Source organism: Haemaphysalis longicornis, unplaced genomic scaffold, assembly GCF_048455015.1.
Source record: "Haemaphysalis longicornis isolate Haplotype H1 unplaced genomic scaffold, Haemaphysalis longicornis Haplotype H1 scaffold_7, whole genome shotgun sequence".
NCBI classification, from domain to species: domain Eukaryota; kingdom Metazoa; phylum Arthropoda; class Arachnida; order Ixodida; family Ixodidae; genus Haemaphysalis; species Haemaphysalis longicornis.
In genome coordinates, this window is record NW_027526422.1 from 194,488,651 (window position 1) to 194,511,587 (window position 22,937).

Consider the following 22,937-nt stretch of genomic DNA (forward strand, 5'->3'; position numbering starts at 1 on the left):
TTCAGGCATTACGGAATCAGGGTGTAGACGAGCATTACGTAAAAATACTAGAGGATATTTATATTGGGTCCTCAGCTACCATCATCCTTCATAAGGAGAGCATAAGGGCGTCATACAAGGAGACACAATCTCTCCAATATTATTCACAGCATGTTTACAAGAAGTGTTCAGAAGTATTCAGATTGGGAACAGGTGGGAGTAAGGGTTAATGCAAAATACCTCAGTAACCTCAGATTGGCTGATGATGTTGCCTTGCTAAGTAACTCGGGGGACGAATTGCAAAGCATGCTTTCCGCACTGTACAAACAGAGTAGAACCGTAGGCCTGAAAATTAGTATTTAGAAAACCAAAGTAATGATCAATAACTTCGGGACAGCACAGCGGTTTGAGATAGGTGGCGGGGCAGTGGAAGTGGTAAGCGAATATATCTACTTAGGCGAAGTAGTGACCCCGGATCCCAACCTTGAGACAGAGATAATTAGAAGAATAACATGGGGGTGGAGTGCATACGGCAGACATTCTCAGATAATGAATGGCAGCCTACCATTGTCACTGAAGAAGAAAGTGTATGACAGCTGCATCTTACTGGTACTCACTTAGGGGGCAGAAACTTGAAGGCTCACTAAGAGGGTTCAACTTAACTTGAGAACGCCTCAGCCGTCAATGGAGCGGAAGATGATAGGTGTAATATTAAGGGACAACAAGACAGCGGAGTGGCTCAGGGAACAAACGCGTGTTAAGGACATATTAGTAGAAATTAAGAAGAAATGGACGTGGGCAGGGCATGTAGTGCGAAGGAAAGATAACCATCAGTCATTAATGGTAACAGAGTGGATCCCTAGAGAAGGCAAGCGTTGCAGGGGGCACCAGAAAGTTAGATGGGCATATGAGATGAAGACGTTTGGGGGAAGAATTGGTCACATTTGGCACAGGACCGGGGTAATTGGAGGTTAATGGGAGAGGCCTTTTCCCTGCAGTGGGCGTAGATAGGCTACTGATGGTGATGAAGATGCTTCGAAAAAGAAGGAGATCCGGTAAAGGCAAAATTGCGACATTGACGCGAAAAAGACGGATGTCCTTGAAGTTAGATATACCCAGGATCGCATGTGTACGCATGCGTACGCATTCGTACTAAAGGACCAACTCTGCAGTAGGCCTTCCATTCTCCGTGAAAAAAACATAATTAGCAATGTAAACACTAACTGTTAACGCTAATTGGACGCGTAACCTCTCTACGTCCGTGTTTTCTGCGCTGTTTTTCAAGGTGTCATAATGATGTATATTTACATCATTGCCGAAAAGAAACAAAAACCTTCAAAAATGAAACAATCCAACGTCTTTCGCTACTCAGCCATATTTGTCTGCAAAAAACTCACTCTAGACAAGCGGTATAGAATGCTACGCATAGTGGACACTTCTCTGAATTTTTGCTGATTTTTTTGTACCTCCTACCACTTTTAACGTAACACCGACATGTAAGGCTTTCGTCTTAAGACTCTCAAGGCTCTGTTCAAACGGATTTCACAAGCGGATCACTTGGAAAGGCAAATCTTTGATTACAAATACAAATCTTTGATGTCTTTGGGGCAATACGAAAACAGCTGTTTTGTCAGGGAAAACTGAGCGTTTCAACCATTCATGGTTAGGAATTTGGAACAATTGTTTGATCTTTTAAAGCACTGGGCCCAACCTTGAGACAGAGATAATAAGAAGGATAAGAATGGGGTGGAGTGTATACGGCAGACATTCTTAGATAATGAATAGCAGCCTACCATTGTCACTGAAGAAGAAAGTGTATTACAGCTTTCTACCCTAGAGGCACCCGCCCCGGTAGCTGTGGGGTTTTTGCGCTGCTGCGACCAAAGACGCGGGTTCCATAACAACGGTGCTGACTGCTTTTCATAAAAAGCGAAAACAGGAAACGCCTGCGTGTCGAGATTTCGACAATGTTAAATATCTTCAGGTAGCCAAAATTTTTCCGGAGGCCTTTGCTATAGCACGCGACATAGCCCAAGTGTAGCTTCGGCGTGTTAAGCCCTAACCTTTGGTTTTATTTTTGTTCAGGCATCTCCCCTACCTGACACGCAAAATTATGGAAGAAAAGTTATTGCTAATTTGAGTGATTTGCGTGTTTGAAAAGTGTCTGTGGCTCTGGGGTCGAAGGCGCTAGGCTTCTTGAGTCGTAGTTTCTACACCTCCGTCAGGCGCACGTGCTTTAGCTCAGCGCTAAATTCACAGAGATAGCCTGTTTGCTTTAGTTCCGCTAGTTCGACGAAACTTGGAAGGGTTTTAGTCCTAAAATTTAATTGATAATTTATTCACTGGTAGTCCGTCTTGTATCCATGAGGTCATTTTGAACACAGGTTTATTATGTACGCTTTGGGGTATTCCGGCAACTTGGATTGGCGTGATTTTGTGCTTCGGTGAAACAGCGTTAAATAACCAATTTAGCGAAAAGACGGCGTTTACTGGGCTGGTGATGGTGGTGGTGGTACCAGAAAGATGACTCATACCCAATCAGGTTGATTGGCCGGGAACCTGCGTCTGGCACCCGCAAATTTGCTTCAATTCGGCTGCCGCGCATACTACATACCTGCAGATGGGCATCGGGCGGTGCTTGCCAAAATAATAAATTCCATATTGAGCAAAGAACATTGAGTACAACTGCTGGCCTACAGCCATTGCAGCAGCAAAACCGATCCTTAGCCCTGAAGATGTTGCGGCGCGTTTCAAAAGGAGCTCTGCGCGACCACTACGAGCGGTAATATGTGCCCTACCACCAATGATTCTCAAAGGTCTACATCTCCGAATTAGTTTAGTTGTTTTTTGGAAAAGATGTATGACACGCCTATTTTTTTCATTTGGCCAGGTAAATTCTGTATTTTTGCGCAGCATTTACGCGCCCGCTTTTTTGGTTCCGCGGTGCCGTCGGGAGAGGGTGCTATGCAGATGACTCGGTTGATGGGGTATGCGTGATCTGCGGAAAAGTGTTGGAACGCGGGGGTATCCATTCAAATCTACGTGAGGAAAATATTTGGCTTCCGGTAGCACTAGGATTTAAGGGTAGCACAGAGGGAGTTAACTTGAAGGCTGTCGAGGCGACGAAAAGAAGAGTAGAATGCTGGTGGACGAAAAGCACAGAGGGGAATAATGCCTAGGTCAGGTCTCACCTGTAAAGAAAAGATAACAATTTTGTGCCTAAAATGTCTTCTTTTGTGCCAACCCTAAGAGCAGCGCTAGTGTTCAACGAAGAGTGTAAAACATAGATATATTAGTTTCTTAGTTTTTTTGGTAAGATGACACGCCATCCCCCAGCTTCAAAGGGGATACCGCTAACACTCATCAATCATCATCGTCACTATCATCGCGGGACATAGCCCCTTCTGTGTGTTCGCTGATACTCATCAATCATCATCGTCATCATCATCGCGGGACATAGCCCCTTCCGTGTGTTCGCTGATGCGGTGATCACTTAGAGATGCAGCAGGAATTTGGCGCCACCGAGAAGACGGCAGTTTGGGAGTGCCGCAATCATGAGCCATCTTTTTTGTATTTTTGGTGGTTTTGGAAATTCTGTTTGACCAATTCTCTCCCTCCACGCCATTGGTACGATTAAATGGGTCACTACCGGCAATTATGCAGTATTGAAAAAACTCAGGGCGTTACATTGCTGGCTCATTTTTGCTTTTTTTAATAGTACTCTCAACGTTCTTTTCAGGGTATATCCTATTCTTCATTTTTTGAAAAGATGTTGTGATGGACTCGTTTGGCCTTGGTGTACGACGCGTAAGAACGGTACTCGAGAGGGTAAGAGAAAAGAAAGTATATTAACAGCGCCACCAGAAAACGAGACAGCTGAAAAACGGTACAATTGCGAAGCACAACAGCAACAAGACACTAGTCCGATACCCCTAACCAGCGTTCAATAGAGGGAAAAAAAACGTTCTCACAGCCGCCTCGACGGTGGATGTTCGGCGACGTCGATGGCGGGTCGTCGCCGGTCCGAGACACGGTTGAGCGCTGGCCGTCTGTCGCCAGCTCTGCCCGAGCGAGACGGAAGAAGATGCACCACGTCCTACGTGGCGGGTGCAGCGCTGGTTCCGCCCTGGGCCGTGATCCCGAGCCTCGGCCAGTCGCACGATCGCGCCCCGGGCGTCTGCGGGTCCCACACGGGTCGGCGGGCCCCGACTCACACGCCTCGAACTACTCGAACGGGATCACAGGAACTGCGGGTCCGCCCCGGTCCTTGCCCGCTCGTCAGCTCCGAGTCTCCGCTGCCGCCCGAACCGCGTTCCACCTCCAGCCCTTTTTCTTCCTCCTCCACGTCTTCGTGCGCCAGCGCATGGTCCACTTTTCCCAACAATGATGGCCAATCCTCACAATCACCCCCCACTTCAAGAGGTTGTTGCGGTCAAACAACCTGCTCAGACGGTTCGGATGTGGTCCGTGGGCCATGATGCGGAGCGTTCAGCGCCTTTGACAGCGCGCACACACACGAGCTCGATGATCAAAGTAACGGGTACAAAAAAAAAAACACACACCCGTGGATGAAGCAAAGGCAAAGATAAATTCCAAGCAAAAATCACACATCACTCTCACCACAGCAAAAAAAAAATGCCACTACGGTAGTGTTGGGGAAAAACAAAGTCATGGGCCGTCCACGCCACTAGAATATAAACCAACGTTGAGCAGACAGTCTCATGCGGTGACCGGCGCCCACTGGCATATGCAACGAGATGGGCCATTCCTTTCTGCCACTGCAGGAGTACCCTGCCGATCGGTGCGGTAACAAGGCCAGTTCGAAGGATAAAAACTTCTCCGGTTCACGACATACGTTCGGTGAAAAGAAGGTTCATAAGGTTGTTTCCCTTCCGCATCCTCAGTTTGGAGTGCTATAGAAGCTTGTCGACGTGTTTGTTCAGCCGGAATTCGGGGTTCATACTTTTTCAACTTGTTTATGTGGAACAAGCTGGTTCGCGTGCCCAGGTCGATGACGTAGTCGACATCATTTCTTCTTTCCAGCACAGTGAAGGGCCCCTTCCATGTCAGGATGAGCTTGTTCGTGTCGGATGGGAGAAGGAGCAATACTTGGTCTCCAGGGCTGAGTTGACGCCTTCTCGCCCTTCTGTCGTAGTAGCGTTTCTGCACTACCTTGGCTTTGCTAAGATGTTCGTGCGCAATGCGACAGGTGTCTTCCAGGCGCCTTCTCAGATCGACAACGTAACCGTACGATGTCTTCGTGTCCTGGTCGATCCCTTCTCCTGTTCATAACTCCTTCAAGATGGCCATAGGACCCCTGACGTAGCGGCCATAGATCAGGTCGAAGGGCGAGAAACCCAGGCTGGCTTGAGGCACTTCGCGGTAAGCGAATAGTAGTGGCGCCAGGTACCTGTCCCAGTTTTTAGGGCTCTCCTGGCACATGCGGCGAACCATTTGCTTCAGCGTGCCGTTGAAACGCTCGACAAGCCCGTTGGCCATGGGATGATATGGTGTCGTGGGCAACTGTGCAAACGAGAGGAGCCTGCTCAGCTCCTTCATCAGGCCTGATGTAAATGACTTTCCCCGGTCGCTAACAATTTCTCGTGGAAAACCAACGCGGGAAAACATTTCCATCAACCCTTCGGCAACCTTCTCCGTCTCAATACTCGGTAGGGCAACTGCGTCTGGATAACGTGTTGCAAAGTCTACCATTGTGAGGACGTACCGATTCCCCTTCTGGGAGGTTGGGGAGAGAGGACCGATAATATCGATCGCCACTCGCTGAAACGGGGTCTCGATGACTGGCATACTTCCAAGAGGTACGCGCCCCACCAGATGTTTCGGTACCGTTCTCTGGCACACATCACACGATCTTACAAAGCGCGTGGTATCAGATCGCACGCCTGGCCAATAAAACTCCTCCAGCACCCTATCCGTTGTCCTTTTGATGCCTTGGTGGCCGGAGAGAATCCCTTCATGGGCCATTTTTAGAACGAAGTCCCGGAGACCGCTAGGAACGACTAGTTGTTCCATCTCCTTCTTCGATGGGAGCCGACATCCGCGGAAAAGAATTCCGTGCACGAGGACGAAGACCGTTTCTGCTGTCTCCACGGTAATTTTCCTGCCAACCGAGTCGAAGCAGGACTGAAGCGTGCGGTCTTCTTTCTGCATCGAAGCGAGCTCCGTTGGGCTTATGTTGAGTGGGCTGATGGAAGCCACAGGTAGCTGGTCCACGCGTTTCGCCGCACTCGCGCATTCCTCCTCCTCCTTGACGGATGGTGGTGGCGCAAATTGGTTTGGCCTACGTGCACGTTGACCTTGCTGGAATTCGACTTCCTCTTGGAAGAGGGATGTCGTTTCGGACAGATGGAAGTGTGCTGCTGACCCCTCCAGTTGACGTCCGGTGCTGCGGCATCACGAACGCCAGCGACATTTCCCAAAATCACCTCGTAAAGAGGGTTGTCCATACAGGTCGCTGTCACGTGGCCTATGAAGAATGGGCAGTCAACATACACTTCGGCTTCAGGTAGGCACAGAGCAGTGCGGTCAAGAAGGTGCACAGTGCTAATTCCTCCTGTAAGCTTGGGATCGGAAACCAAAGAACGGTTCACGATTACAGTGTTACAGCCGGAGTCGCGTAACACGGTTACTCGTCTTCCTTCCAGCCAACCGTTAGCGGTAGGCATCCGGTCCTTGGAAGCCTGGGAGGTTTTGCGGCTGAGGGCAAAGTTCTTTTGTTCATAAAGGGTTGCCAGCTTGTCCTCATTACCATCACGACACTCCGTTGGACGGCTCAGCGAACATGACGCTTTGTTCGCAGAGTCTACGTTAGGGCACGTTTCCGCTTTGTGTCCGGTCTTGCGGCACTTAAAACAGGAAACAGTTTTTTGGCTAGTGGAAGCCCTGGTCTTCGACCAACAGTCGGCTGGCTTGTGCCCTCGCTTGTTACAAAGGAAGCAGTGTGGCTTTCCTTCGACATCCTGGAGGTCAAGCATTCTTGGAGGCAATGGCGGCTTGCCAGACTCATTCTCCTCTCGGCGTTTCCCTAGGTTTGTAAGACCTTGGGCCTCGAGGTAGTTGTCAGCATTCTCGGCTAACTGGTCTAGCGTTTGACAGCCCCTTTCCTTCAAGAAAATGGCCAGCTTATCATGACACTTACTTAGAAACTGCTCCGAGACTATTTTGTCACGGAGAGCTTCGTAGGTTCTGGTGGTCTTAGCCAGTTCCTGCCAGTTATCAAAATAGCCTAACAAGCGACCAGCGAATTGGCGGCCTGTCTCAGAGTTCTCTGGTTTGGCTCCACGAAACATTGTGCGGTATCCCTCTTCAGTGTAGCGAAATCGCTGAAGCAGGGTCTGCTTCAGCTTAGCATAATTCAGCGCATCATCTGCAGCCATGCGTCCGACGACACTCAAAGCTTCACCAGTGAGACACAGGTTCAATGAAAACGCCCACTTGTCCTGCGGCCAATTCTGGCTCGTCGCGACGCGTTCGAAACGCTGGATGTAAGCGTCAAGTTCATCGCGCTCTTCATTGAATGTCGGGATCAGCTTGTGGGGGCTGTCGTACCCATGGGCGACGCTTGTAGCTGCAGACGTGCCTGACTCTGCGCTAGCGTTGGGCTGCTGCTGTCGTACTTGTAACTGGAGTTCAAGGACCGACCGCTCTATTGCTAAGCGAGCTGCCGCTTCGCGATTCGCTTCCCGTTCCGCTGCGCGTTCTTCCCTGAGTCTGGCACGCTCTCTGTCAACAAATTCTTTCAACTCAGTACCAGAGAGGCCAAATTTCTCCCCTAGGCTCACCAACTTCTCGAGCTCCATTTTTGTCCGTCACACACACGGTAACAAGGCAAGGCTCTTTAAGGTGGAATTAAGAGCAAAGTCCTGTCGCGGACGCCAGATTGTGATGGACTCGTTTGGCCTTGTGGGTGTACGACGCGTAAGAACGGTATTCGAGAGGGTAAGAGGAAAGAAAGTATATTAACAGCGCCACCAGAAAACGAGACAGCTGAAAAAACGGTACAATTGCGAAGCACAACAGCAACAAGACACTAGTCCGATACCCCTAACCAGCGTTCAATAGAGGGAAAAAAAACGTTCTCACAGCCGCCTCGACGGTGGATGTTCGACGACGTCGATGGCGGGTCGTCGCCGGTGCGAGACACGGTTTAGCGCTGGCCGTCTGTCGCCAGCTCTGCCCGAGCTGGCGACAGACGGAAGAAGATGCACCACGTCCTACGTGGCGGGTGCAGCGCTGGTTCCGCCCTGGGCCGTGATCCCGAGCCTCGGCCAGTCGCACGATCGCGCCCCGGGCGTCTGCGGGTCCCACACGGGTCGGCGGGCCCCGACTCACACGCCTCGAACTACTCGAACGGGATCACAGGAACTGCGGGTCCGCCCCGGTCCTTGCCCGCTCGTCAGCTCCGAGTCTCCGCTGCCGCCCGAACCGCGTTCCACCTCCAGCCCTTTTGCTTCCTCCTCCACGTCTTCGTGCGCCAGCGCATGGTCCACTTTTCCCAACAATGATGACCAATCCTCACAGATTTAAAGGATTCACTTTTTTGTATTTATTCAGTTTATTTTTGGAAATTTTCATTCCCTACTTTTCGTTGTTTATTCTATTTTCTAGCATTCCGTTCGACCAATTAACTCCACTTCTGCTATTACAACGACTGGATATTTTACTTTCACCGTTTATACATTTTTGCGCCAAAGAAGGGCATTAGACAATCCTGGCTAGGGGGGTGCGTACTCGGCAAAGAATGCTACGCACGAAAGCACGCAAACGTACTCGCCGCGAGAAATTCGAAGGACCATGCAGCGCTGTGGATTTCATTGCACAATGAAGCTTTCCTACTGACAAATCACGAAAAGTGCTGAGGCACGCTCGGAATTTTGGTCGTCTATGAGTTGCTTCTCATCTGTACAAGTTTGAAGCTGCCGTGTGTTTTTTGTTGTTATTGTTAAGAGGGAGAGAGGGCAACGGCTGGTGTTTTGCGGTCACTGTACATTGGATATCCGCCGCCAAGGTCCAGCGGTACCGCCCTCGGAACGCTGAAGGAAAAGCCATACGCAATAAACGTTTCCTGGAATTATCTTACATAAATGGGCTTTTCCTCTTTTGTCGAGGGAGGCCGCAGTAGTTCGATGCACTATGGTATCGAAAACGTCTGGCAAATTAAAAAAAAAGAACCAAGTGTTATCCCATATTTGTCCATACACCCATAGTTTTGGACTCGCTACGTTGTTCTTGCAGATAAACTGTACCAAGTCTACTGTTACAACCGTACTGCGACAAAGCTTGCCTCATAAGAAAAACTTTATCACAGATATCTTTTTCATGTACGACGATTTTCAGTATAGGGATGTTATGTTGTATAAAGGCAATAGATCTCTTATTTCTTTTATATTCAGGCGATCTCACTTTTTAGAAACCAGGAGGTTCAATTGGTGACCAGAAAGACGGCCGCCAAAAAGCCATTGACTCCACGCACAGCTACTTCAAGTCCGTGGTTTTAGTTGTGCACCACAGAAATATGACCTTCTTGTTCTAAAAAAAATACGCGCGAGGTCGTAAAGGGCAATCCAACCCAGACCCAGAATTAAGCCTACTTGACACTCGCATCCTAATCACCTCTACAAAGCGCGTTCGTCGACACACTATACACTCGGACGATTCAGGCATTTCTACCACCCATCACTTACAAGGCACGCTTTTACAAATCAATCACCTCATCAGACGCATTGCTAATCGTCGACAAGGACTGAAAAAAACGGCCGCGTGCGTATCATCCAGGTCCTGCTAACTTGCCGCACCATTTCGGTACCCTATACTTGGCTATCAAACATAGCGAAATCGAAAAAACCGACATAATCATCCGCCAAGCCTGAAACTTTGCACTAGGGCGCACCTAAGAAATCTCCAGTGCCACATTGGTTCAGATTTGAGTTCAGAACACATGTAATGAACTTCGTGGGGCAATAATGTTATTGAAGGTCATGTTGAATCATGTTAATTTAATCATGTTACTTGAACTAGATTGAACCACTCAAGCTCACACACACTGGCTGTCACCTCCTCCGCATCCTCGGCTACCAACTTCCTTACCCCTACAACCTCCGCCATCGCATCCACTTTGGAACTGCGGCCTTATATCTCTGTCGCCCGAATCCTCAAGAATGTGCTGCCTGTTCATAACAGGGGTCGCCGACAAGCACCTATGCGAATGCTTTGCCAGATGTTTCGCGTTTTGCCCCTGGACAACCGCCACGTTTTCACAGCCAAATATGACACTATACCAGACTTCGGGGTTGCCACTGTAGACCTCCAAAGAACAGAACTGACTTCCGCAATAGTAATCGCTAAAGACTCCATGTGCACAATTGCAGAAGAAATAGCAACAGCCCTCCCGGCAGCTTCAGCTCAAGACTTTAACACCATTGTTACCAATTCTCGAGCTACCTGACGCAATTACGTGGTCGATCACATTACGTCCTTAGCCCTCCACACACTACAATTCATAGCTAACCCCCTTGACTATACATTCTCTCTACCCCGGGACATTAGTCTTTGGAGGGGAATGAGACGGGTCGTGCTGCCCGCACCTACATCTACCAGGCGATCACCTCCAACATCCCGTGGTCACACTCCGACGAATATCATTCTATCGCTCGAAAATACAAAGATATCCTCGAACACTACCGCCTCGATAGCGGCACCTTACCATGCTCCACGACAAGTTGAGTCAGGATTAATCCAACACCTACCGCTGCCTTCAAAGCAACCCATATCCACGCGGCACTCGCCTCCACGCCATCCGCCCCTTCCCCTACTTCGCCCCCTGCAAGTACAGTCCCCAACATTGCAAACTCTACGACATGATCTGTGGTGGTTCGACGCTCCTTCCTTTATACCCACACCCGGCCCCCTGTAGCCGTTAACAGCGAATAAACTTGCTAGCCGCGGTAACCCTGGTGATAAGCTCGGTGAGGTCGAAAGGGCCCGCCAGGCAGCGACCGTCTGCTGACTTCTGGACCCGAAAAGACCACCCTCCCCCTAATTTTCCTACTATAGAAAAAAATAAAAATAAATCTTATTCCTCCTCCTCGCGAACCGTCAGCGTTATAATTAGACGTAAGTACCTCACACCATCAATGCATGTGTAAATATTTCTATGGTATCTTCGGGGTGAATACGAATCCGCCCTCTAATTCCAAATACATTTCAGGTATATTTACATCATTCAATGGAAACCTGGTGGCTTTGCAGCGAAAGTGTTGTAGTACCCTCCTATAAGTCAGCTGCATCAACATAGGATATCTGAGCGACGACGACCTCAGCTAGATATACGGTAAAGCCCGCTTATATAGAACATAGATATATCGAATTATTGCCTATATCAAACCCTTGTATAATTCTGGTGAAAATTACATGCATTTAAAACTTTTTATATCGAACGCGATTTTGCTCACAATGGATACATCGAACTCTCCCGCGCGGTATTTTTGACTCTCCTTAGGCATGCGGCACGCTTTCCAGCAATACATTGGCGCGCAGCGGTGGCGCGGGTATCGCTTGCGACTCCCGCGCGAGCTCGGGCGCGTCGAAATTGGCTGTGACAAGAGTGGACCAGCTCCACGCATGCATGCCGTTGGAGCCGAAAGCGCCACATTGGGCGCTGCGGGCTGCGGTGTTACCGAACTTCAAGTCCGCGCAACTCGCTGCCCGCGCTTGCTCGGTTCGCTGGGTTCGCCGTTATTGGCTTGTAGCCATGCTTGTCTCCGCTCTGTCGAAGACACCTAGGACTCCGTACTGCTTCCGAGTATGAGCGAAGCGGTCGCTGCCGTGGCCCTGCTACGGCGATACTGCAGTGCCATTGAGGACAGCGGTCTTGTGCTCGACGACAGTTTAGATACCGTGGAGCAAGCGGTCACCAGCAAGGCGTTGTGCTCCAAGAAGCAGGCTACACTCACGCAGTTCTTCCGCCCCAATTAATTAATGTTTTCTTTCCGATAAAGTGTCCTATCAATAGGGAACTCCACAGTGATAAGAGCTCAGCGTTAGCTCGTGACTCCATCGGCAAGATTGTTCTCATATAAGTTTTTTTTTGCTTCACTTTCTATATCGAATTTTTGCTATATCGAAATATTTTACAAATCCTGGCGCTGTTCGATATAAGCGGGATTTACTGTAACACTTCGGACCTTTCACACATGCCTCAACGGTTGCTTAACTAATGCGGGCCCGGATCACCACTTGATAGGTACCACGTTTCCTTGATGTTGTTTGTGTACTCACAAAATTCTAGTCCTCAGTCGTTGAAACAAATCAAATCAAAGTTTATTTCAGCCATGGTTCGAATGTTGTGGCCTCTGTGGCAAAAAGCTGTAACAACAGCTTGACGAGCCCCGAATGCCGAGATACTTTAGCACACAAGAGCGCATGACCGTACTTTAAACTTCTCGAAAATAGTGAAAAAAATTCTGTTCCGGCAGCAACATCATATAAATAATTATCATATATAGAAAAGCAATTGACACTAAATACAAATAAAAAATGCAATATAGCCAGTATATGTACAACGAGATATATGCAACTTAATTACAATAATATACTGGGAATTATCACGCTCACCCTTGCCAGCTTTTGTCACCGTGAGCTTCTCAATAATTGGGGAGTATTCCTGCCAGTGGCCTAGGACTACTAAGTGTTTACACAGATTTCAGGGCATATTTTTTAACACTGAAGCTGTTTAGCTAATCCTAATTTTTCGTGTCCGCAGTTGAAAACACCAATAAATTGCCAAGCGCACCCACGTGAGCGCGGGGCTCGCAGCGAAAGCCAAGCCGTTCTAAAAACGAACAAAATGCTTAGCGCTCGGGCGTGCGCGCCTCGCGACGGCCGCCCTCCCCGCCTGCGCACGTTTCCAAGCCAAGCATACACCCGTAGGGAGGTTGGCCAAGATTGCGGCAACCTCCCGCACGTTAGAAAACCAACAAAATGTGGAGCGCTAGGGTGAGCTTGCCTTGCGGCGACCGCCCAGAACACCCGAGGCAAGTTTGCCACGCAAACCATGCCCACTAGCGAATATTATGTAAGATAGACCAAAAATTCCAGTGCTAACTGCAATCGTGGCAAGACGTGCTCGGAAAGAAAAAGTATCCAGCGTTCGCCCTAATCGTGGCAACACTTGCTAGGAACGAGAAAGACACGTCATAGCGTAGAACCTCCAAGGTCATGTCCAATGATTATAATGATTATCACTTTCGAAAAAATAAAAGAAGCTCACACTTGTAGTAACAATGATGGAGTAAAGCTAGTTGCGGCAGCGAAGAACAAGGAAATTGGCTACAATCGTGGACTTAAACCGTCGTGATAGTCGTGAAGGTTGTGTACAGCTTCGTTACCTTCAAGACTTACGCATTAGTGTGAGCGTCCTTTATTTTTTGCTAATTTTAATGATCAGGCTCTCATGCATGATTAACATACACTGATGGAGGTCACGACTACTTTTAAATACGGATATGGTGCTGATCATTTTTGTTAGAACGAAACCCAAAGGTGTTCAAGACGTTCTGGCGAAGTAAAGTGCTGAGGTAAAAGCAACAAGAGAAATAAGATGCGATTGATTCCTTTTTATTTGACGACACGATGGTTTCTTTCTGAGGTTGGGAATTATGACACGGAAGGGGCGTAGATAGATAATTTTACTGTGTCCACGCGAATTGGACTCTTGAACCGTCGGGCCCTTTGCACAAAATATGTCATCAATTGCGTTGGCTACTCCACACTATCGCAGCGGTGAAGATTCAGAACGAGGCACTTTAGTGTCTTGCTGGAGGTCGCAACTGATGTATCAAGCTTCGAAAATGCAAAGGGTGGGTGCAAGCTGCGTTTCTTCGTGGCGCGGGCATCCTCCCTTGATAGGCCACTTTTGATGGCGAGGAAGTTTTGGAATGCTCTCAACGCACAAACAAGGGCATCACGTGGGCTCCACGGCAAAGGAAATATGCGGATCATGAGCCGTGTACTCGATTTAGAGTTTGTGTTTTCATCGTCAACTATCGACTGGAGCTGGTTGAAAACAGTTGGGATGGCTTCTATAATGTCCAGGGTAGCGTAGGCTAGATTGGAGAACCGGCAGAGCACTTCAAGCGTCAAACTGGCACTACGTAAGCCAGACAGAGAGATGCTACGAAGGTTAGTGCAAACCGACAGCGCTTCCAGTGGGGAGTCTTCTATCCTGTAGACACTGAAAACGACTTTGCGAAGCGAAAGACAGTTTTCGATTAAAATTTTCATTTCCTCTTTGTCGATGCTTAGCTCTGGCGCGTCAAAGGACTCCAGAGACGTTGGAGTAGGAATATCGGGATGGAACCAGCCTTGGTCGCAACAGGCCCTCAATTTCAGGGCGCGGAGTTTACGCAACCCTTGAAGAGCCTGGGCGGCGCAGATATGGTTTTTGTTCCACATAAGTTTTATCTCGAGAGACTGCAGGTTGGGGCAGCTGGTAGCTATATGAAGGAGACCATTCGTGTTGAGCACTGTCACTGACAGACTCGTAAGGTGCTGGAGTCGACCCAAAACGTTCCAGGTGCCATCATTCAGAATGGAAGTGGAACACAGCTGCAGTTTTTGTAGCGTGGGGCAACTTACGCATATTTGCTCCAGAACTTTTTCGGGAACTCTAATATAGGGTGAAAGAAGCAGCGACTTCAAGCCTGACAACTCCTGTAGCACTGTGACACCCTTTGTCGTCAGTGCGTTCTCACCTCGGAGAACAATGGATGCAAGAGATCGGCAGCGGCACAGAAGTCTTGGCATTGCAGGATTCAGGAGCATTGCGCCCATGATTATCAGCTCCTCCAGATGATCGAATGTAATTGACGCCGTAGCAAGCGCTTCCAGGTCGATGTCGTCGCCGGATGTGTCGAGCTTCCTCATGAGTGTTGCGCGGTTAAAGACCTCTAACCACAGTTCCGGGCAAGTGCTTAAGCTTGAGTCGATCATTACCTCAGTCCAAAGGAAGGGGTCGAGGGCAATTCGCCTCATCCCAGCCGATACTTGTGCGAGAGCGAGCAGTGATCGCTGAGGAAGATAAGAGAATATCTTCAGAACCAGCTCCGTTGGCAGCTCTTTGAGTCCCATCGCGAAATATGTTTTTTCTTTCTTCGGCACACGCCCGTACGGGGTACTGCGAGCAAAGGTTAATACAGTGAATTCAGGTATCAACAATGTCCTCTGTTGCATAAATGTTCTTATTAGGGCATAAGAAAAATTGGCGTCAGTTGCAGGTACCGGGTAGCCGCGATACTGAAAGCAGCATAAATCCCGTCATTTAGTTCAGGGATAACGGGAGGAGTGCTAATGATGTTGATTGTTGGATGTTTATGACGCAAGGCCAACTAGGGAAAAGAGCGCCAAAACAGTGGTTAGGTATGAAGGATGTAATCGTAAACTCTAAAATCGTTCAACAAAAACAAAAGTAAGATCAGTAAGGCAGAGAATGGCTGGTGTAAAAGGCGAGCCTGCTATGGTGCGCGGCATAAAATAAGGTTTTAAAAAACTACGCGTGATAGGAAATAAGGTGTAAAAGCTTGGTGTCCCTAACAAACTTAAAAGTGCGTTGTAGAGAAATCTTGGGATCATCCGCTAAAACAATGCTGGGTGTAGTGGAATGGGTTGTTTGTAGAGGTCGGCGAAGCGCTCGTGTCGTGTTGTGTGGAGTCGGTATAAATGACAGACTTACGGATGTATGTTCAATTATATGATTTGCAACAAGAAAAATGGCATACGCGTGCGCCGTAAAGATACTGGTTAAGATACATATTCATGGTACAGGTACATATTCATGGTTATACTTGCAGTGAAATTGGGACCGTGCGCAGCACAGGATACGGTAAAGACGTTTTGGACGCATCGCTGTAAAACTCTGCAAAGCGATATGTATCCTGTAAAAACAAGAAGTGCTGCTGACTTTGCGTCTTGGAACTCCATATTCTTTTTCAATTTTTACAAATGACAAGTCCCATAGCACAGGGGAAACTTGCCATAAGGGTCAAAGCATGCTACAGGACCTTTTACAGGTATCTTGAAAGGAGGCAGTCGGTTTAGGCACGTGCTGTTTGAGTCTGAGTGAGAATGGCGCAGAAATGGTTGGGCCATTTGAAAAGACCGGGGATGTGGAGGTATCATTAAAAACGGGTTGAAAAGGATGGTTATCCAAGGATAAAATTTTAAAAGCGTATAACAAGCCAACATAGGCTTGCTGGAGTGATAAGCACCATTTGTCACACTCTGCGTAAAGGCTCTGGACATAGCTAACACGGAATGCGCCACACGAAAGGCGAAGCCCCATGGGCCGTCCTGGGTCGAGCACTTTGAGTGCTGTTTTTATAGCTTACCCATAGACGACAGTCCCAGAGTCCAAGCTAGATCCAACCAAACTGGAAAAAAACACACAAAAAAGTTGTTTGTCCACACCATAGGAATGCTGTGACAGGATTTTAAGAATGATGATTGTTTTCAGACATTTATGTTTGAGCAGTTCCATGTGGGGAATGGGGGGGAGGAGTGGGGAAGGGTGTGGGGAATATGTTAAATAGGCTCGATACGGACTCAAAGGGAATGAGCATCTTGCCTAAAGTTGCCGTCTGTAGTTATGACACACATTTTTGCGAATTTGCATTCACTGGTGCTGAAGGTGGTCAGCGCGGCTGGACCGACCCGCAGTTGTACGGGCTTGCCGCGGCTGGCGCTGCGTTTGCCCGGCAAACTGGTCTGTCCTGAGCCTATACCGACGCCAGTACTTAAGACACTGATTGTCACTGCCGTTAATTGGACTAACCATTCAGTTCTCAGCACGACGTCCACATGTAAGGTACCGGAACCCTCAGCTTCGTAGTGCAGCCATTACATGGGATCTGCTCACTGTAGCCGAAATCACTTTGCAGACCGGGGAACGCAGCGTATTTCTAACCAATGGCGTTCAAGCAGTCCGCGCTTACTGCGGTTAGTCGGACCTCTGTGCTGGCCCACGATGTTCATCTGCTGGCAGCACAAATTTGAGACGAGATTCATGTTGAACGGGTTCCGCGTGACCAAATGACAGTCCATTTCAATTGCAATTCACACGTAGCAAACCGACTAGCAGCATCCGTTCCATCTCCAAGTGTCCCGTTCGACCTGGATGATGCCACTCTTCTACTGACGAGAAAGGAGCACCTCCGGCGCTGCACACGTGCTCTCACCACCCTGTGCTTTCACCCTTCCCCGGGTCTTACCTTTGCCAAGGAGGTTGCGCTTTGGAGGATTCGGGTTTAGGTGGCCTTAAATCCCGCCGTGACCCGCCAATAGCCTCACCTTCAACACTCGTTTCTAAACCTCGGTTGCCCAGTTTGCTGACATTCCCCACTTGTGGTCGTGCCTCGCCTTGAGGACGCGGCAACTTGCGATCACGGCACTCCGCGTAGGCGACGCCACCACATACACCGCGTGCAAACATGGGCCTCATCACCATTCTCTCCTGGTCTCCTACCGCGAAGCGAAAATTCTCATGTTCGTTTATTCAACTGTAGTCATCGTCTAATACCCCTTCATCTATGCCCCGTTGCAGAATAAACGCTACAAAAAAGAGACTACCTCCCCGACCAGCCCCAAAAGGCGCTTCACTCTCTTTTAGATGCGACTGCATCTCATTCACTCGCCTTGTCCCTCCATACGGCGTTGTTGTCCATCCACACCCCTCCCCCATTCTCCTCGCCGCGCGAGCTGCGCTCTCCGCCGCTGACCCCCTCTCCTGTCCGATAGCGAACTCTCTCGCGAGGAGCATTGGATTGGATTCGATTCGATTGCCTTGGATTGGCTTGGCTTGGCTTGGATTGGATTGGATTTGGATTGGATTGGATTAAAGTGGATTGTGTTTGATTGTGTTGCGTCATAGCCGCGCCACGTTGCGTCATAGCCGCGGCAGGGGGTTCACGGCACGTTTCACGCGACGGGAGAATCAACCTAACGGAAACAACAACGGAACCCCCTATCTATCGCATCTACACAGGGGTTCCCGCGAGGGGAGGTGGGAGTTTTTTTGTACACCATCTCCACATTGCCGTGCCGGACAAGGACTAATTCCTAACGCGGCATTGATAGCACAAGGCTCCAAAAGTGCTGGAGCAGTGTGGCGCTGAAAAGCAAACATCGCCAGAATTCGGCTGACCAACTTGTTCGACTTATGCGTATTCGAGTTCTTCATCACCCTTCACTACGGCACATCCGCCGCCAGTACCCTCCACCACATCCCCAACTCACCCTAAACGCAGCTGACTGCTTGCACACCCTCCAGACCCACACCTTCCCCCACCACACTCAGCTAATTCCCACCCACCCACACCTTTTTGACTCCCCAACATGCCTTGCCTGCGGGGCCCTCGAGATGCGCTATTATTCTTTTTGCGAGTGCCCAGTAGACCCCTTTCCCCCTTTCCTTCCCCCTCTCTCTGGGAGCAGGCGCTGCGCGACCCGGAGACATCCAGTCAAGACTTGGTGACCACCCAGGCCCTGGCGGTCGCAGCGGTCCTCTGGACCGCCCCCTCCACCCCCCTCACCTGATCCCTGAGTACCCATAACGTTGTTTCTCTCCCTCTCTGTCTCGCCGTGCTCAGCACATGCACTCACGTGGTTCCGTATCGGCGTCCCTGCGGTATTCTCTCTGCAACAAGACACGAGTTTGGGCAAGCCAGGAATGTCACCCGCCACCCGCCCCGTTGGAGTCAACAGTGACGCATTCATGGGGTCGTCGTTTAACTACTCCCGCATCGGCATAGACGTCAACAACGCACCTACTCTTTATAAAAGCCGGGCATCATCGACAACAGTTCATTTGGCATGGGAACGTCACTAGAATGCGGCTAGCGAATTCGCTGAACTTCTGCAAATTTTAGGTTAGTTACTCATCTTCCAAACACTCAGATGACTTTTTTGGTTGTATTTCCATGCCCACATGCTGCTCATAGAAAATGTGCACGGGTGGAGGGGCGTGATAAAGTGTTGGCGGCATATGCTGAACAAAATTCAGGCCCTCATAAAACACCCAGCAACTCGCAGACGTTTACAAAAACGGACATTGTTTTGGCAAGTGGGACGCCCAAGTACAGCGCGCCTGCTGAGCGTTATGACCGCTTGTTGTCACCCTAGTTTGCAAGCGAGCCGGCCTGGCAGCGTACCTGAATATTCAGATGTCTCTGACGTTCGCAACGGGTCTCGCTATAGTGTGGAGACGGTTCGATTTGAGTGGGTTACCAAGGGCCGTGCAACAACTATCGCCGTGCTTTACTTCGTGCATGATCAAAATAAATACTATTGTGACCATCATGGACAGCCGCAGTCTAGTATTCTTAGGATCAATTTTTCCTGTTTTCTTTCACAGCATTCCTCCAACACTTCTCTAGTACTGGGAATCCCTAAAGACAAGTGACTAACAATATACTTATAAGGAAATTTCCACAGGTGTAAGATAGTTACGGAAGTGAATTCCTTCATTTGGCACAAAAACGCGAAGGATCCTCCCAGATGTGGCCAAGTGCAAGTAGGAGACGACCCGATGGCAAAGCAGCCAGTCCGTGGGGAACTCGGCTGGGTTGCCTTAGCCACCACCTGCCTGGTCGCCCTTGGAGCTGGTATTCCCATGACTCAGCAAATGCCCGCCTTGTACTAAATCTTACTGTCGGCGCCTGAGGACTCACTCAAGCAAACGCCTGAGGAGGCCGACCCGAAGGCTCACCCAGAGACGTTGCCCATGTCGCTCGTGGCTCACATAAAGCCGTTCGTGGCTCACATCAAGCCGCACAAGAAGCTGTGGGGCTTGACGGGAGCCACGAGCGAGTCCGGTGCACAAGTTCGATACGTGGACTGTGTCGGGGACAGGACCTCGTGGAGTGGCGAGGATGAAGAAAAGTGGCTGCCGCTCGAGTGTGAGCCGTCCCTGTCACTGAATCTTTCATGCTGCCCACTCGATCCACTGCAGCACCTGGAGCTGACGTATGAAGAACCGGGATCGCAGCTGCCGCCACCATAGCATGGCAACGCTATACCGAGAAAGTAGGCGCTAAGCAGTGACAGCGGGCTAGACGTGTTATGGATGTTGATCCGCTGGTCGGGCTCGTCCCCGATGGCTGCCATGAGGCACTCCTCTTCATTGGGAAGGGGAAAGGGTGAAGTGTTGCAGCGCTGCGGCCTATTGTGCCTCCTGCGGCCTATTTGTGGCTCGTCCGGGAAATCTCCACCGGCTGCTACTCGTTGGAGAAAACCTCTAGTGTAGAACTGCCTCGCGAAAACTCTGCAGAAAGCTGCTAGCTCTGGAAGTCTTCCAGAGTCATGTCGAACAGGTCCAGTGAGAAGAACGAGCTGTCGCGCGTCAAGTGCTAAGTCGTGGTGGTGGTGGACTCGATACGCGAGTCGTCGCCGTACATCACCACCCAGAAACCGCATTCACGCGGTGAACAAACCGCAGTGCTACGCGCAGAAATACCCTTACAAATTGAGAGGCATCCATCTCAGCGTATGGCGTGAGGTTTCTGCTGCAGGTCTCGGTGCTGTGGCAGGTCTCTAAAGGCCGACACGAGCTCCATGTCCTCGAAGGCCACAGGGTGTTATGAGGCCACGATGGGTTAAAAAGATGTATGAACAGTATTTACACTATTTACAAGAGAAACGGCTGCGCCGGCTGTAGCCTACAGAACAAATACGGAAGCTTCGTCTTCTTCTTCCATCAGAACCCTTCATTCTCTTCAACCTGTGCCAAGGCCGGCATAAACACATTACCGGTCCCTTGACTTTTCCGGTGCCCCATGGCAATATCTTCCGTTTCTTTATCGAGGGGTTGTTAATAGTAGAGCTGTTTAGGTGCTTTGTTGCGCCATTCATACGCCGAAATAATACTAAGGAAATGCCGACCGCACGTCAGCGTGCGTCTTGTGACGTTGTAACACAGCACACATTCACGACGGGGATTGGCTTGCAATCGCACGCAAGGAGGGTTAATTCTCTCGCTACACAAAGCTGTCAATTATAAACTTCATCATTTGAATGAAAAGAAGAGCATGTAATCACAAGCGCGAATTGCTTCCGCCGTAAAAAACCGAAACGCAAGCGCCACCTGTCGTCTTCTCCTGACCTGACATGCCATACTAATAATGCGGACACTTGGGTTGTTGGTACCTCCGCCAAGCGGATCTCTGTTTAAATTACGAGCGACTCAGCCTGCTCAGCTGTGTTGGTTTCTTCTTTCTTCTGGCTATTGTACGTGCGGCTTCACTTCTAAAGAAGCTCCTTCAAGAAGTAAACGCCTATTTTCCTGGGATATATGACGGCGGCAGAGCTCTATCCGATGCTGTGACGCTCACACGGAGGTCCCCCGAAGAAGTAGCGCAGGCCTTAAAATTCTAATAAATTCAATTCATGATTGCGATTGGTTACTCTCGCTTTGATTTTTAGTTTCCTCTCTGTTATTTATGCAACCAGAACTCTTTCCAGCCATTCTAAATTGTTTTCTAAGCGCCTCGTAATTGAATAAGAATTCTGTTTTCGCTGTCTTCTGTTGGTGCTCGTTTTAGCATATATGGTGAGGCGAACAGAGCTCTACTGTGACATCAGGGTTGCACCGTTATGCAAGCTGGCTTAGGTTTTTTTACCCAGGTGATCCTGCGGTTGTCTGGTGTCCGCATTCCTAGTCTTGCCCAAAATAACTTCATTCTGTCAATGCTGGCTAAGATATATTTCCCCCGACTTAGTTCGATAACCCAAGACACCTGTTTTTTTATTGTGCCTAACTCCTGCCATCGCTCTCTCCATGGCTAGTTGAGATGAGAAGTTTTGTTCTGAGGTGTCTATTGCGAACCCCCTAAGGGCGTCGTGAGTGTCATCGTGTATTTTTATAGGCGGAAATAGTCCACTGTGTAATACTCCTTAGGTCTTGCACGTAAGCCGGCAATAATTTCTTACCTGATACGCTACCCGTGATATACATGAGCACCGTGAACTTCTCCGAGATAGCTGCATTCATGCTTTCTTCCAATACCTGATACCTGGCTTAAAGCGAAGTCGCTCTTGGTATGGTACAGTATTTCGAATTTACATCTGCATTATACCTTACGCCAAATCTTTGTGAGTTCACGTTTTAAAGAAACGTTCGCTCGTCTTTTTCAATTCTGTTTATAGTGCGATGGGATGATGTCGCACAAAAATCTCGTGAGCCAGACATCCATAAATCCCCCTTATAGACAGGATGCTACTTCTGAGTGGGGGTGTCTCCTTGTCCGACGCCCTTCCCACTTCTTTAAGGAAGAATTATCGCGCCCGTACATTTTAGGAAAATATTCGTCAAGAGCCACAAAGCAGCTCCCTCCCATTTCTTATTCGGGATTTTTTCCCAGTTTGAGTGGGTAGTATGACAAAAAACCAGCCGCGGCGGCTCAGTGGTTTAGGCGCTCTGCTGGTGGGCTTAAGGACCCGGGTTTAATTCTGGACCGTGGGAGCTGTCTTGTGATGGGGGCGAAAAGTGAAACCGCCAGTGTGAGTCGCAGACGGGGGGGAAAGGGACGAACTCACGAGTACCTTTCGCGCACCGCTCACGCCGACGCCGGCGGGGCCTAGTCCCGAAGACGTAGTGAACGTGGGTGGGATGTGGAGGTTCTGCGCATCCCGACCTCCCACTCCCTGCTGGCCATAAATAATGTCTTTCTCTCTCTCTTCGAGTATTCGGCGCACGTTAAAGATACCCAGGTGGTCAAAACTACTACTGAGGCCTCCACCATGGCGTGCCTCATCGCCTGTTCAGAGCAGTGTTGCGGAGTTACCATTCCGGAATCAGAATGAATCCGGAATCATTCCACATTTTCGTGACCCCAGAATGGAATGGGAATGGAAATGGGAATGGAATTAAGTGCCTTTTGCCCGGAATGGAA